General features: G+C 46.9%; 1 protein-coding gene across 1 annotated transcript in view; it reads left to right on the top strand.

Annotated features, from left to right (window-relative positions):
• The window catches only part of Rreb1 (ras responsive element binding protein 1), a 125845-nt gene that overhangs the window by 51768 nt on the left and 61457 nt on the right, over window positions 1-12620 (top strand). Inside the window, exon 2 of the mRNA NM_001107348.2 lies at window positions 10259-10358. The gene's annotated coding sequence lies outside the window, so the exon portion shown is untranslated. The remainder of the gene's footprint in view (window positions 1-10258; window positions 10359-12620) is intronic.

Raw genomic sequence — 12620 nt, 5'->3', positions numbered from 1 at the left:
ACAGTCTGGTCTTCATACCAATATCCCCTCATTTAAAAAAATGATGTAAGCTGTGCTTTATTCTAGCTACTTTGTACACCTTTGTGTTTGCTCTAGACACAACAAGTCTCTAAGTGACCCCAGAAAGCACGCTCTGTTCTTAGGCATGGCAAGTCACCCTACGCCACGACTCGGGAAGGTGATATATAGTTCAGTGGGTAAAGGCACCTGCTACCAAGCCTAATGGGCCAAGTTTTATCCCCCAAGATTCACATAGTGAAAGGAGAGAATCAACTCAGATAAGATGTCCTCAGACCTCCACACATGTGCCACGGGAACATGTATAGCATATGTGCAGAGAAAATGAATTAAAATACAAAACCAATTTTAAGTGTGCCACTTTATTGGACTCCATGCTAACTTTGGAGCTGAAGTGGGTGATGGGTAGGTGTTGCTCACACTATGTGACAGACAGGAGAGGCAAGTATTTGGAACAAGTCAAACAGCCCCTCCAGGTTAGCTACAGGAAGTCCAGCCCTTGGCTTTGAGTGGTCAGTAGGAGATAAAGTGTGGACTGTTAGAGGCTTGGCCCTCCTATCACTGGATGGCAAACTGTGAAAGGAAGATAAAGAGAGTGGGGATGTTTTGAACAACAGGAGAGCGACTTTATCACATGCTTGGTTTATGATTATATTTTGGAGAACTCTGCTTGAGATGTAGGTCTGTGTTCCACACACACATGTGAAAGCAATTCCATGTCTTTTTGATTGAGAATGTGCAAATCATTTCCTACTTATGTAAATAGGCATCAGCTTGGTCATCCAAATCTGTGTGCCAGGGACATAAAGCTAAGGTATCTGTCTCTTGGAATTGTCCAGCCATTCAGCCATGTCCAAATGTCTGGAACCCTCCTTGGGTCTCTGAGTGGCACTGGGGCCAGGGCATCCCTTTCCTTTTAGCTGTGGGTCTAGTGTTGGCCAAGTGATTATATATGAGAGGGAGTTCAAGGAAGGGACCTGTCTGTCTCTCTAGGGTTATCTTCCCCTTTCATTTTCTTTGTGTACTTTGTAACACTTGGTGGGAATTCGGTTCTTTGTAAAGGAGCTGTCTGTTTAGGGTGGGGCCTGTAAGATGTGAATTGGCATTTAGAAGCCTGGGCATGTTCAACACCTGGTAGGGTAGGAGATCAGCGTAAAGCAAATGAGCCTGTGTACTTCAGTGACACAGGCTTCTTTCAGAGGCCTCAGGAGCGGAGGGCAGCTCTTCACAGCAGTAAAACCAAACCTAATCCTGCAAGCCCCACCCCTAGCAGTACAGTTGCCATGAGCTAATCATCCTTCCAACGGTCAAGGCCAGGGCAGTCAGGACCAGAGCCTCAGACTTCCTTCAGTACTGCATTAAATCCTAGCCTGATGCTGGTCCAGACTAGCCTCTCAGTACTCAGTATACGACTCGATTTCCTGACTCATAATACTCACCAACCACTTGTATATCAGAGTATTTATTTGCCTTCACATGTACAGTGGTGAACTCTTTTCTTAAAGGGAAAATTGGGGAGATGAGGGGAGGAAAGACCACCTGTTCTGTGCACAGAGAGCAGCCCATCAGGTCCCTGGGAGCTTGGGCACGTCACTTCCCCGGCACAGTCATTCTCAGCTGACAGTTGGTAATGTCTGATTACCCACTGTGAAATTTTGACCACAGCTGACCACTTTTCCAATGGGCAATTGAAAGATGTGTGACTCTCCCCATTCCATTGCCTTCTAGAAGGGACCAGGGAAGGAGCAATTCAAACAGCAGTTTTATCTTTCCCAAAATCATTTCGGTTTTCCAAGGAGTATCGCCCTGCAACTGCCCTGAATTCTGGGAATGTGCAGCCCCTTGCCCTGGGCTTGCTTAGCTTGCACTCCTGCAAGGAAGACTGGAGATTCCTGATTCGGCTGCACCTTTCCCCAGCGTATCAAAAAGGCCAGTCTGAGACCTCGGGGCTCATGAAAGAATTGCAGGATATTGCCCAAAACCCTGCAAACTGCTACTGAACTTTACCCCAGCTTTTCCCCAAGCTGTAAATGTAACAGGATACTCAGTTCTATTTCAGAGAAGTACCCAGAACAGCCAGATCACTGCAGTCCAGTTGCAGACCAGGCACGTAGCTGGGTGTCAGCAGCTGGGTGTCAGTGGCACCAGGTTCAGGCACGGCAGTTGGAAGAGAAGGGCTGTGCCAGGGAATACAAGGAAGAAGCAGCCATGCGCTGTCCTTGTGGGTGTGTGTTCTTTCTTGGTTTAGCAAATGTGGAGCTGAGAGGCTTTGTTTCGGCAGTCCACAAAGCCAGGGTTGGTTTTATTTCCTCCCTGCCGTGCAGCGCCCTGAGAATCAACAGCTGTTTGCTCTTTGCTGTCAGTGGAATTACATTTGTGATAAGCCAACTTCCATATTTTTAATTGTCTGGCTTGTGGGATGAGACTGGATCTTTTTTTAACCAAAGATCATTACACCAGGCTGCTCTCAGAGCTTTGCCAATATAATAAGAGAGGCTGGTAGGCAACTAGAGGTAGACAGACTCAGAGCCAGAGGGAGAGGGGCAGGGGTAACCAGAATGTTGGGTGAAGTGTAATATCATTAGCTCAGACTGGGGGAGTGGGTATTACTGTTCCCATATATTTTAACACTCCCACCTCACTCTCAGATAGGAGAACTGAGGCTCAGAACTATGTAATCCATCAGTCAAAAGAACCATAGTCTGATCAGATTTTTAAAAATTATCTTCTTAATATTTGTGTGTCTAGTTGGTTACCTACTCTATTTGAATATTCGCAGATGAAGCAAGCTTATGATTGACCTTATGGGCTTCATTCCATCCAATGGCTGTTGTCTTTCAAATCCCTGGTTTAAGGTTGGCAAGATGGCTCAGCAAATACAGGTGCTTGCCTCCAAGCATGAAAACCTGAGTTTGATTCCAGAAGCTCACGACTGACAGAGAGCCAGCTGCCTTCTGGCCTCCCTACACAGTAAAATATACATGTGTTTGCTTCTTCTAAAATCCCAAACAGAGCTAGCCAGTCCACTGGTCAGCTTCCTGCTTTCAGGTTCCTGTCCTGCTAGCCTTCAGTGATGAGCTGTTACCCAGAACCATAGGATGAAGTACCCTCCACCCAGCAAACAAAGCCCTGGTTTGAAGAATCACCAGTCCCGGCACAGTGCCTTCCTCCACTCGTCCTGTTTGTCTGGGCGGGCCTGTGGGATGAATGCATGGGCCTTCCAGTCCTGCAGCGAGCGTCTGCAGGCAACTCTGGGTTTCGGGAAATTCTCTTACTTCTCAGTCTCTCTAGCTTCAGGCTCTTGTGTTTCTATGCCGTGGTTTCCCAGGCCTTCAACCGAAGGGTTTTCAGTGGTCTTTCTGGTGACTGGATAAGTACAAGAATCTTGGAGCCACAGAATCCCGGATGGAGACGTGGCACCATCCCACGAGAACAGTGGACCGTCCAGCAGATAATAGTCATTACTATATAGGATTTGCAGGGGGATTAAATACATATAAACTGCTTACTGCATTTCTGACATAGAGCTTTTGCCTCAGGATATGCCCCCAGCTGTTTTCTGGAAGTGTCATGTGTGAATACAAGCAGGTTTCTGGTATACTCTCCTAAGTTGAATCCTGTTTTCTGTGACTCATGGTCTTGTCTCTCCCAGTTTTAAATTCTACAGCAGGTATTCTGCAGAGGCCCCTCCCTAGACTTTCCTGTACCTGTTGTTTCCTGATAAGCCAGAACTGCTCTGGAGGTAGGGAAGGGTGGGAGTCAAGGTTAGTCTCCACCCTAAACCAGGTGACCATGCGCTACAGGTGTGCAAGGATGTTTGTCCCTCTCTTGCTCTCCTGTCCACACAGGCGTTCCTTGTACAGGTGCAGACCACCTTGACTTCTTACCCCTGTTTTCCCTAGGCTGTTTGGTAGAGGAGGATACAGGCTGCTTCTAAGCTAGGCAAGAAAGTAATGGACTACAGGACCTAGTAGCCAAGCAGAAAAACAATGTTTAGGGAAAGTCTGGCCTGCCTGGGGAAAGGGCCAGGGACTCTCTTCTCACAGCCTGGTGCCAAGGGCCAACCGTGTTCCCCTCCCAGGGGAGGAGGGTGCTGGGTGACAAATGGCTGCCAGGTGGCAGCTGCATCTCAGCCTTGTGGATTTGGCAGTTGTTAGATACTGTCTGTAAGCTATGCTCGCTGGAGAAGAGCTGCAAGGATCGGACTCCGCTTCTTCAGTGCAGTGCGCTTCCAAGAGAGCCTGTGATGAGGGAAAATGCTGCCTCCCTCCTTCCCTTGGAGAAGGAAAGAGGTGTGGGAGGAAGAGTGACAACTGCGATGTGGTTCAGTCCGGCCAGCACCACAAGACTGTCTTTCCAGCAGTTCACATTTTGTTATGGTGCTGGGGATAGAACCCAGGGCCTAAGGGATGCTGAACAGGCATTGAGCTATGGAAGGAGTGTTCTCTCCTCGCTCTTCCTTCCACCCTCCCTCCTCCTCTAGGTCCTACAAAAAGGCATGCCTCAGTGGATCCTAAGCTAGTGTTAAAGCCATAGGAGGCAGTAGTCGGGCTCCCAGACTCTTCTCTCTTCCCCTCTGCCCTTTGCCGCACATTCCTTATTGCCCAGGAGTGGCAGAGAAAAAAGCACAGGGAGGTTGTCCAGGTCCACAGAAATCCTGGCCAAAGGGCTCCAGTCTCAAAGTGAATTTTCAAAGAGTAGCTTAGGCTTGAAGAACAGCATTTGCTAGAGAAGTGGCCTGTAGGGTCCAGGACTGCATGGTCACCCATGCGTTGCAGTCTAGGCCTACCCTGTCTGAAGCTTATATCCAAAATGTTTCTCCGAAGGGACCTAGAAACCAGGACTAGTGTAGATGACTTCCTTTTTGGCTTCTCATATTTAGTTGTAGTAAACACAAAGTTAGAAGTAGATTCTGCCTCTCTGCTTCAGTGCCTCCGTGTTTGTTCAGAGCTTTGATAAGCCAGTGGCTCTCACAAAGGTTGTTGGTGTAAATCCTGGGGTGTTTTGACCTTGTTATTGACCTTCATGAGCTGGTTCTCAGGGTTGACTAAATACACTCGACCAAGGATGGCTGCCAGGCCTCCCCACAGAGATGGAGGTTTAAAGTAGAGGCCGTGAGTTTTCATTCCTGGTGAAAGGCTAGGCTGTAGGTAACTGCCAGCTCAAAACTTTCAACTTGCACGATTTTAGATAGCTCATGGTGAAGTTAACACACGTTCAGTAGAATGCAGATTTGGGATTTGGGGTTTGGATCTTCTCTCTGATTAGCCCTGGTCCAATCCTTTCTCTCGATGCTGGTCAGATAGCTACAGTTTCCATTCACCCCTACAGTTCGGACTGGAGACAACTGATGTTCTACAGTGAGCTATGTATGTTACTGAGCTTGGGCGTTCAGTCGATCTACACCATGAAAGGCATTTTGAGCCATCTCTGGGTTTGTTGGAGTGGAGCTCCACATTAGATTGAGGAAGGAGCACCCGTGCCTTTTGAGGTAACAGTGTTCACATGTCAGCTGCAGTAACACTTCTTGTTGTCCTGATAAAAGCATTAGTAAGAGTTCCTTTAAATTATATTTGTCTGTTTGACCTGTGCTATCTAACTACTAGCCTCCATCTCCTTTTTTTTTAAAGAGATGTTTATTTTATGAGTATGTGTGAATGTATTGTATATGCAGATGCCCTTAGAGGCCTTAAAAGGCTACTGGATCCCTTGAACTAGAGTCACAAGTTGTTGTGAGCCCCGCTACCTTGGAACTAGAGTCACAGGTAGTTGTGAGCCCCGCTACCTGGGCACTGGGAACTGAACCAGGATCCTCTGCAAAGAGCAGTGAGTGCTGTCACCATTGAGCTATCTCTCCAGAACCTGCCCCCTCATTCTGATACACCCACCTGGTTGGTTTGTTAATTTGTCACAATTATCTGCCCTACAACCCAGGAATGTGGACTCCTCTTACCTAAGCCTATACACAGTTTCTGTGGAAGCAGACATAACCTGGAAGACTTGTGTTCTCCTGTTTATGGATGAGTTGGAATCAGCCATTCCATAGGACCGGACCATTAAATAATTGAGGTTGAGCAGTGAGACTTCCTTTTAGCCTCCCTAAACATGAAGGCCTGAGTCCCTTTGCACAGCAAGTGAATGTCTCTCCTCCTTTGAAGGCCAGACCTGCCTCATTCCTTTGAGCAAGGCCAGAGATGAGGAAGGGGAGCACTCCCTTTCCTTTCTTGCCCAGATACAGATGAAAAATGAAAGACCAGGCCTTGGGTGATTGAAAAAGCAGAAGTGATTCATGCTAACATTGAGGGAAAGCACAACTGCACCTGTGCTCCCAAGCCCTGCACCGGGAGTCACAGTTTGTCCAAGAGAAACTTAACAGAGTTCAGAAACATTGCATCAGCTTGTTCCCCCGTATACCAGTCACCTGTATTTCATGGGCAAATGATGTCTCTCCGCTAAGTAGTTGCTTCGTCTGCATAGCAAGGTTAATCCCCAGAGATAACACTGGATGGTGATGCTGCTTTTTAAAAAATTATTATTAAATATGATGGCAGAGTTAGATGTGTCTTACTGTTTGGAATGAAAAGGCCTGGATCCATGAGGATTAGGAGGTGCCATGCACGCTTAGGGGCAAGAAACTGAGTAGAGCGGTAGCCATGGGTACTGGTGGGTGACAAGGCCAGAGAGCTAACTTGGCCCAAAGCCTGGAGAGCTTCCGAGTGATGAGTTGAGGAGTGCTCATTTCCCGTGGTGTATTGAAAGAAGAGGAAGATCATGTATCTTTCTTCCATCCCCAGATGCCCATCTCCCTCACTGCTGTACGCCACGCTTGTGTCTTAAACCTGGTCTGTGCAAAGCAGGCAGGAGTACACGCCCAGTCTCTTAGCAGCCTATTTTTATTCAAAAGGAAGCAATACAGAGTTCTCTGTAGCCCCCACAGTGCTCAGTTAAGCAGGGGTTGATGCGGCCGCATGAAGCTTGAGCCTCCTTCATTTTTACCAAAGTCTGTGCCATTGGGGTGGGGCCTGGTGACTGTCATGCGTTGCCACCCTATCCAAGGCATAACCTAGCCCCTAAGCCAAGAAACACATCAACTTCCTGGAACTCAGAGCCACCATCTCTGCTCCTTCAGAGCACATACAAGGCTTTCCCGGTTAGCAGACACAGGTCTGCCTTGGGCTTGGGGGTGGGCAGACTCAAGTTGGTGGAACGTCTAGTCGGACTAGGTTCTGCCCAGCCCACCCTTTAGATGTTTTTGTGGCTTGTCAAGTGCTTCAGTCATTCTCATACCTGAACTTCTACTCTTTCTACTTTGCATGTTGTTCTGTATTGGCCTGGTCTGGTCAGGTCAGTTCTCTCTTCACACATCCTGATGAACCATCCCTTGTATTTGTGGCCATTATAGGGGCTGACGCTGTAACCGTTTTCAGTCAAGTAGTATAAAAGGCCAAGGCATCTCGACTTACACCATATGTCATGGCAGCCTGAGGACAGATTTTTTAGATTTCATCTTCAGGAGCTGGGATGCCACCGTTTACTTTAAACTATCTTCCTTTTACCTTTCACATCTCTTGCTATCTCCCTAGACCTGGAGACAGACTCCTTAATCTTCTTCTGACTTTACATAGCATTGTCCCTTATCTGGGGGGTTGGAGGTGGGGCCGGCCTCCCCCTGCCCTTTCTCCTCCCAGAAAGACCTCTGCCTTCTGTTAGATATCTTGCCTCTGACTTTGCACAAGACTTCTGGGAAGGAAATCCAGATATTCAGCTTCCCAGACCCACCCCCAAATGCTGCAGGAAGTCTTGTCACCTTTTCTAGGACAGAACTAGAAAAGGCATCCCCACCAATCCCCCCATTTTTCTGGGCTGGTGGTGATGGAGGTTAGGGGAATCTGAAGTTCCTTTTGAAAAACTGCCTTGTATTTCTCCATTCTTTAAGTTTTATGACGCCCTTAGACCCAGTGGAGCTCAAAACAGGGAGGTGGCTCTTGTAATCCAGCTCATCCAATTCATTTACATCCTAGGTCAGAGGGTGCCGCTTTCTGAATCAAGTCTCAGCCTGACCCTTTGCTTGGAGTGTGTCCTTCCCCTTGGTTCTTTGTGCGTGTGAGGAAGCTACTTGGGCTTGCTTTCTTTCTTCACTGTCGAGTGGAGAGAGAAGGATGTGGGTCTAAATTTTAATGGGATCTTTAGATTCTGGAGATTTTTAATTCCTGACACTTGTCTCCAACTCTGAAGCGTACTTTAGTCGGAGACCTTGACAGTTTACCAAAAGATAAGAGGACCTCTCCTTTCTAGACTCTAAATTTATACTCTTGATATACTATTTTTTTCTTCAGTGGTAAGCATTGGACCCAGGGCCTCAGCATTATAGACAAATACCCCACCGTGGAAATTATACCCACAACCTCCAATTACTAGGAAATTAAGGAAAGCTTGAGCCCTTTTTTCCACAGTGGTTTAAGTGGAAGGGATGGACCGAAGACCTCAAGAATACTAGGCCAATGCTTTGTCACTGAGCTATGTACCCTAGCCCATTTGTTAATGTTTAATTGCTCTCTAGGCATTAATACATTTAGATAGGTAGGGCCGATCTGCAAGGGCATTTTGTTTGGACATTTCTGGAACCTGGATAGGAATTCTAAGTTGATATTGTTTATGTATTTGAGACTATATAGCCTAACTGGGCTGGCCTTGGACTCAGAGATCCGCCCACCTCTGTGTATGCTACCATGTCAGGCCTTTGGTTCCTATTTTAAAGGATGCTGGGCAGATAGTTACCACTGAGCTATGTGTATCCCAAATTCTTTCTCTTAAGCGTGGGTCACATAACAGTAAAACAAAGATTCTTACCCAGCTGCCCCTGGGTAGGCATCTCTCATTACTTATTTTAATAGCGAGCAAAAGTGTTGAGTATATGAATATGTCTGTGGAGGAATTTGTGCTTTTCTTCGCCTGGAGAATGCTGTGTTGTAGTCCAGACACGAGGGTCTCCATGGCTTATTCAGAGCCTTTCCTGTAAGTTGCTACTTGTTTTCCCAATACTCTAAAATTCAAAGGACTTTTCAAAGAGAATAGCATAAAGAAAGATGGAGAATGGAGTTTTGAAGTATAAAAACAGGAAAACTGCTGGAGGAATCTTGGTGTCAAAATCCACCCAGGAAGTGCGGTGGCATGTTCTCATTCACACAGATCAGTCCTGCCCAAGGTGCTTGGGGGCTGTTTGCAGCTGTCTCCAAGTGAGATGCTGGACAATAGCTATGTGGTTCACTTACACAGCTTTTTTGCAGATGCTCTGAGAAGGGAAAGAATGAGAAAACTCCAGACAACTGCATCTTGGCCTCCTTGTTTCTGTGGGCTTTTCTCCTCTTTCTGTGGTGCTGAACACAGGACCTGGAGCTCCTGTGCATGCTAGGCAGATGCTGGCTCACTGAGCTCTATGCCAGCCCCTATTCTGCTTAAGTTCTCACCCTGTATTGCAATCTTTGTTTCTGCAAAGTTGAGAGCAAGAGTTGTGGCTCCAGAGTGTGCTGTGTGCCACCTTTCTCTGTGCTGAACACCAGGCCCAACACTCAGATTAGCGCTTTCAGAGCCCGTGGAACCCCAGAGCAGACGTTCTCAGACTCCTGAGGGACACATGTGAAGATGTTTCCTGTGTCTTCTACAGAAAGAGCAGGGCATGCATTTAGTCTCAGTCGTAAGATGTTAAGCAATGTCCCCGCATTTGTAGTAATCTCTACCTTAAGGCAGCATTAGTTGTACATTTCTTAGTTTCTGCTAGCACCAAGTGCTGTTTCTCTTTTCTTCCGTTTATGCTGCAGAATCGTCTGAATCTGTTCAGCCTTTTTTGTCTCTATTTCATGTTTATGGTGGTGGGGATGAAACCTGGGGCCTCACATGCTAGGCAGGTGCTTTGCCGCTGAGTGGTACGTGCATTCCAGTACTATTACCAGGCCACTAGGATGCTCAAAGCTCCACCTAGAACTAGCATTCTGAGCATTCTCGTGTCATTAATGAGCCCTCAGCATTGCTGGAATGTAGGATGTACTTTAGTAGAGAGGTAATGGGGGTCCTGGCTGTTGAAGGCACACTCAGTTTCAGAAACACTAGTACTTTCTGGTGGGGTCAGCTAATAGTTTGCTTTCCGCTGTAGGTATGGAGTGGGAATTTTCCTCATCATAGGGGCACTAGACAGAAGCAGAAGTTTTCCTTCTTTTAACGTTATCTTCTTTTATTTTTTCAGGTTGTTCCAACTCTGCTCCAGAAGTGGTGGCTTTGAAGTGTGACCCTGCCCACATTTGGGCCCAGTCCTTGTCAGCTTCTCAGTAGAACGAAGAAAACAGGTCAGTTACCCCTTATAAGCATCCTTCAGTCTCAGTAATGGTGACTGAGTCTTCCATACACTCCCTCTCCTGTCCTCAACTTGAATTGTCCTGCTGCTTTTTCAGGCCCTCTGTCCTGTCCCATCCCATCCTCCTCCCCACACCTCATCCATTCTTTCTTCCCAAGGTGTAGGACAAAATCGGGTTAAAATTATAACTGCAACTTGCTGGTTCTTGATCAGTTGAGTCGCTGGTGGGACGAAGAGTCTCAGAATAGGATGCCCAGGGTTTACCTCACAGGAAGCAAAACCTCAGACACTCTTCCTCCTCCTCCTCCTCTTCCTCCTCCTTCCTCTTTTCTTCTTTCCTCCCAACTCCCAGTTCCAAACTGCAAGTTCAAAACTAACACAGTAAAACTGTCAGTCAGTCATAGTGTAACTTGGGAGCTTCATTTGGGGTCCTTTTCTAATTCATGTTTAAAGGTGTGTGTGTGTGTGTGTGTGTGTGTGTGTGTGTGAGAGAGAGAGAGAGAGAGAGAGAGAGAGAGAGAGAGAGAGAGAGAGAGAGAATGAATATATGTGTGTGTGTCAGTCAGTGAATAACCTATGACTATCAGGTCGTCGAACTTGGCACCGGTCGCCATCACCCACAGAGCTGTCTCTTAAAAGTGAGTTTAGTTGCACTACATAGGACAGTACCAGGAAGAAGAAACTGTGGGAGAGAGAATGAAAATTGTCTACGTTTGTAACTATTGGGTTAATCAAACACACACACTGCACACGGACCTTAAACTATTAAAATTATATTAGGTCAGTAGGTAGGACGCCTAATGGCTTAACCCCACAAGGTAGGGGGATTTCAGCCCTCTGATATAAGCACAGGATTCTCTCTGGGACTTGGAACGTGTGTTAAAGAATGAGTATTATTAGTATCCTCTTTACATCATGGATGGGAAATGACACTGTACCTGTGGGGTCCGCCTGGGAGGGAGAATCAAAGGGGAAAGCTGTCTTTCGGAGCGTGAGTACTGGCAGGTTACATGTTTTCATTTGGATGCTTGTGGTTCGGTGTTGCTGGATGGTACCACAGGATCAACTAGAACTAGGCAGCTCGTTTCCGGTTAATTATCCTGTACCTCAGGATTAATGTAAAGATGGACATTGTTTTAATGTTTTTCTAAAGCTGAACAGTTAAGAGAATTGAGTTCGCATTAGGCTTTTCCTTCTGCCCCGTTCCACAATCCCAAAGGAAAATCCCTGAGCCAGGCTCAGCCTCGAGCACACTGGCGGGAAATTGTGCCCTGCTCTGAGGACAGCATGCGGGTGCTTCTGAAACATCCCCTCAGGATGTGTGCAGGCTCCTCTCCTTTTGTTAACTGCGTTCTCTTCAGGAGTCATATAGTTCCCTTTCAAAACCATGCTGCAGTTTACCTAACCTTTCAAATATGGAAAGGAGGTAAGCAAGCAGGTTCCAAGGGCCACACTGTATGCTTTATCCCCCAGGAGGAAATGCATGTAGCCGAGGTCTTCCTGTCCAGACAGTGGGTCACATGGTTGCTCAGCTTTTCTCCTCTCCAGGTAGGGAAGGTTCTAGGTAGCTAGCTCGCACACGTATAGCTAGCTGTGCACCTTACTGGAGTGACAGCCTGTGATTTAATGACTTAGACAGTTTGAACCCATCTTGGATCCCATGCCCATAGTTTGTAGTTTGTCTCTATGGAGTGAATATGTTTTGTCACTTCCTCCTGAGCTGAACATGGTGGAACACAACCCTAATGTGGCAGGGCATCGTGGTGCACACATTTAATCCTAGAACAGGAGCTCTCTTCCTCACCTAACTTAACCTGCTGCTTACAGTTACTGCCTGCTGTCCACTCCAACCTCAAGGATCCCTCAGGTGGCAGCAGGAGACATCTTCACAAAGAGCAGTGGAGTCAGAAAGACTCACCCCAGGCTATATTCCTAGATACCAGCTGTCAACAGAAATATAAAAGTGATACAGAGTCTACACAACCGCTTTGAAGAGGCTAATAAATATTCCAGCATGAGGGTATCTGAAGGAGGCCAGCCTGGGTACAACAGAAGAATGTCTCTCAGAACAACAAATAAACAAGACAACAGATAAATATATTTACTGTTAAAATACTCACTGCATAAGCCAGGCGTGGTGGTGTGCGCCTTTAATCCCAGGACTTGAGATGGGGTCACTGGGAATCTCTTCAGTTAGAGGCCAGCCTGGTCTAGACTAGATAGAGAGACCCTGTCTACAAAGGAACAGAAAGAG

Source organism: Rattus norvegicus, chromosome 17, assembly GCF_036323735.1.
Source record: "Rattus norvegicus strain BN/NHsdMcwi chromosome 17, GRCr8, whole genome shotgun sequence".
Classification (NCBI taxonomy): Eukaryota; Metazoa; Chordata; class Mammalia; order Rodentia; family Muridae; genus Rattus; species Rattus norvegicus.
This window is presented reverse-complemented; position numbering and strand designations above follow the sequence as displayed.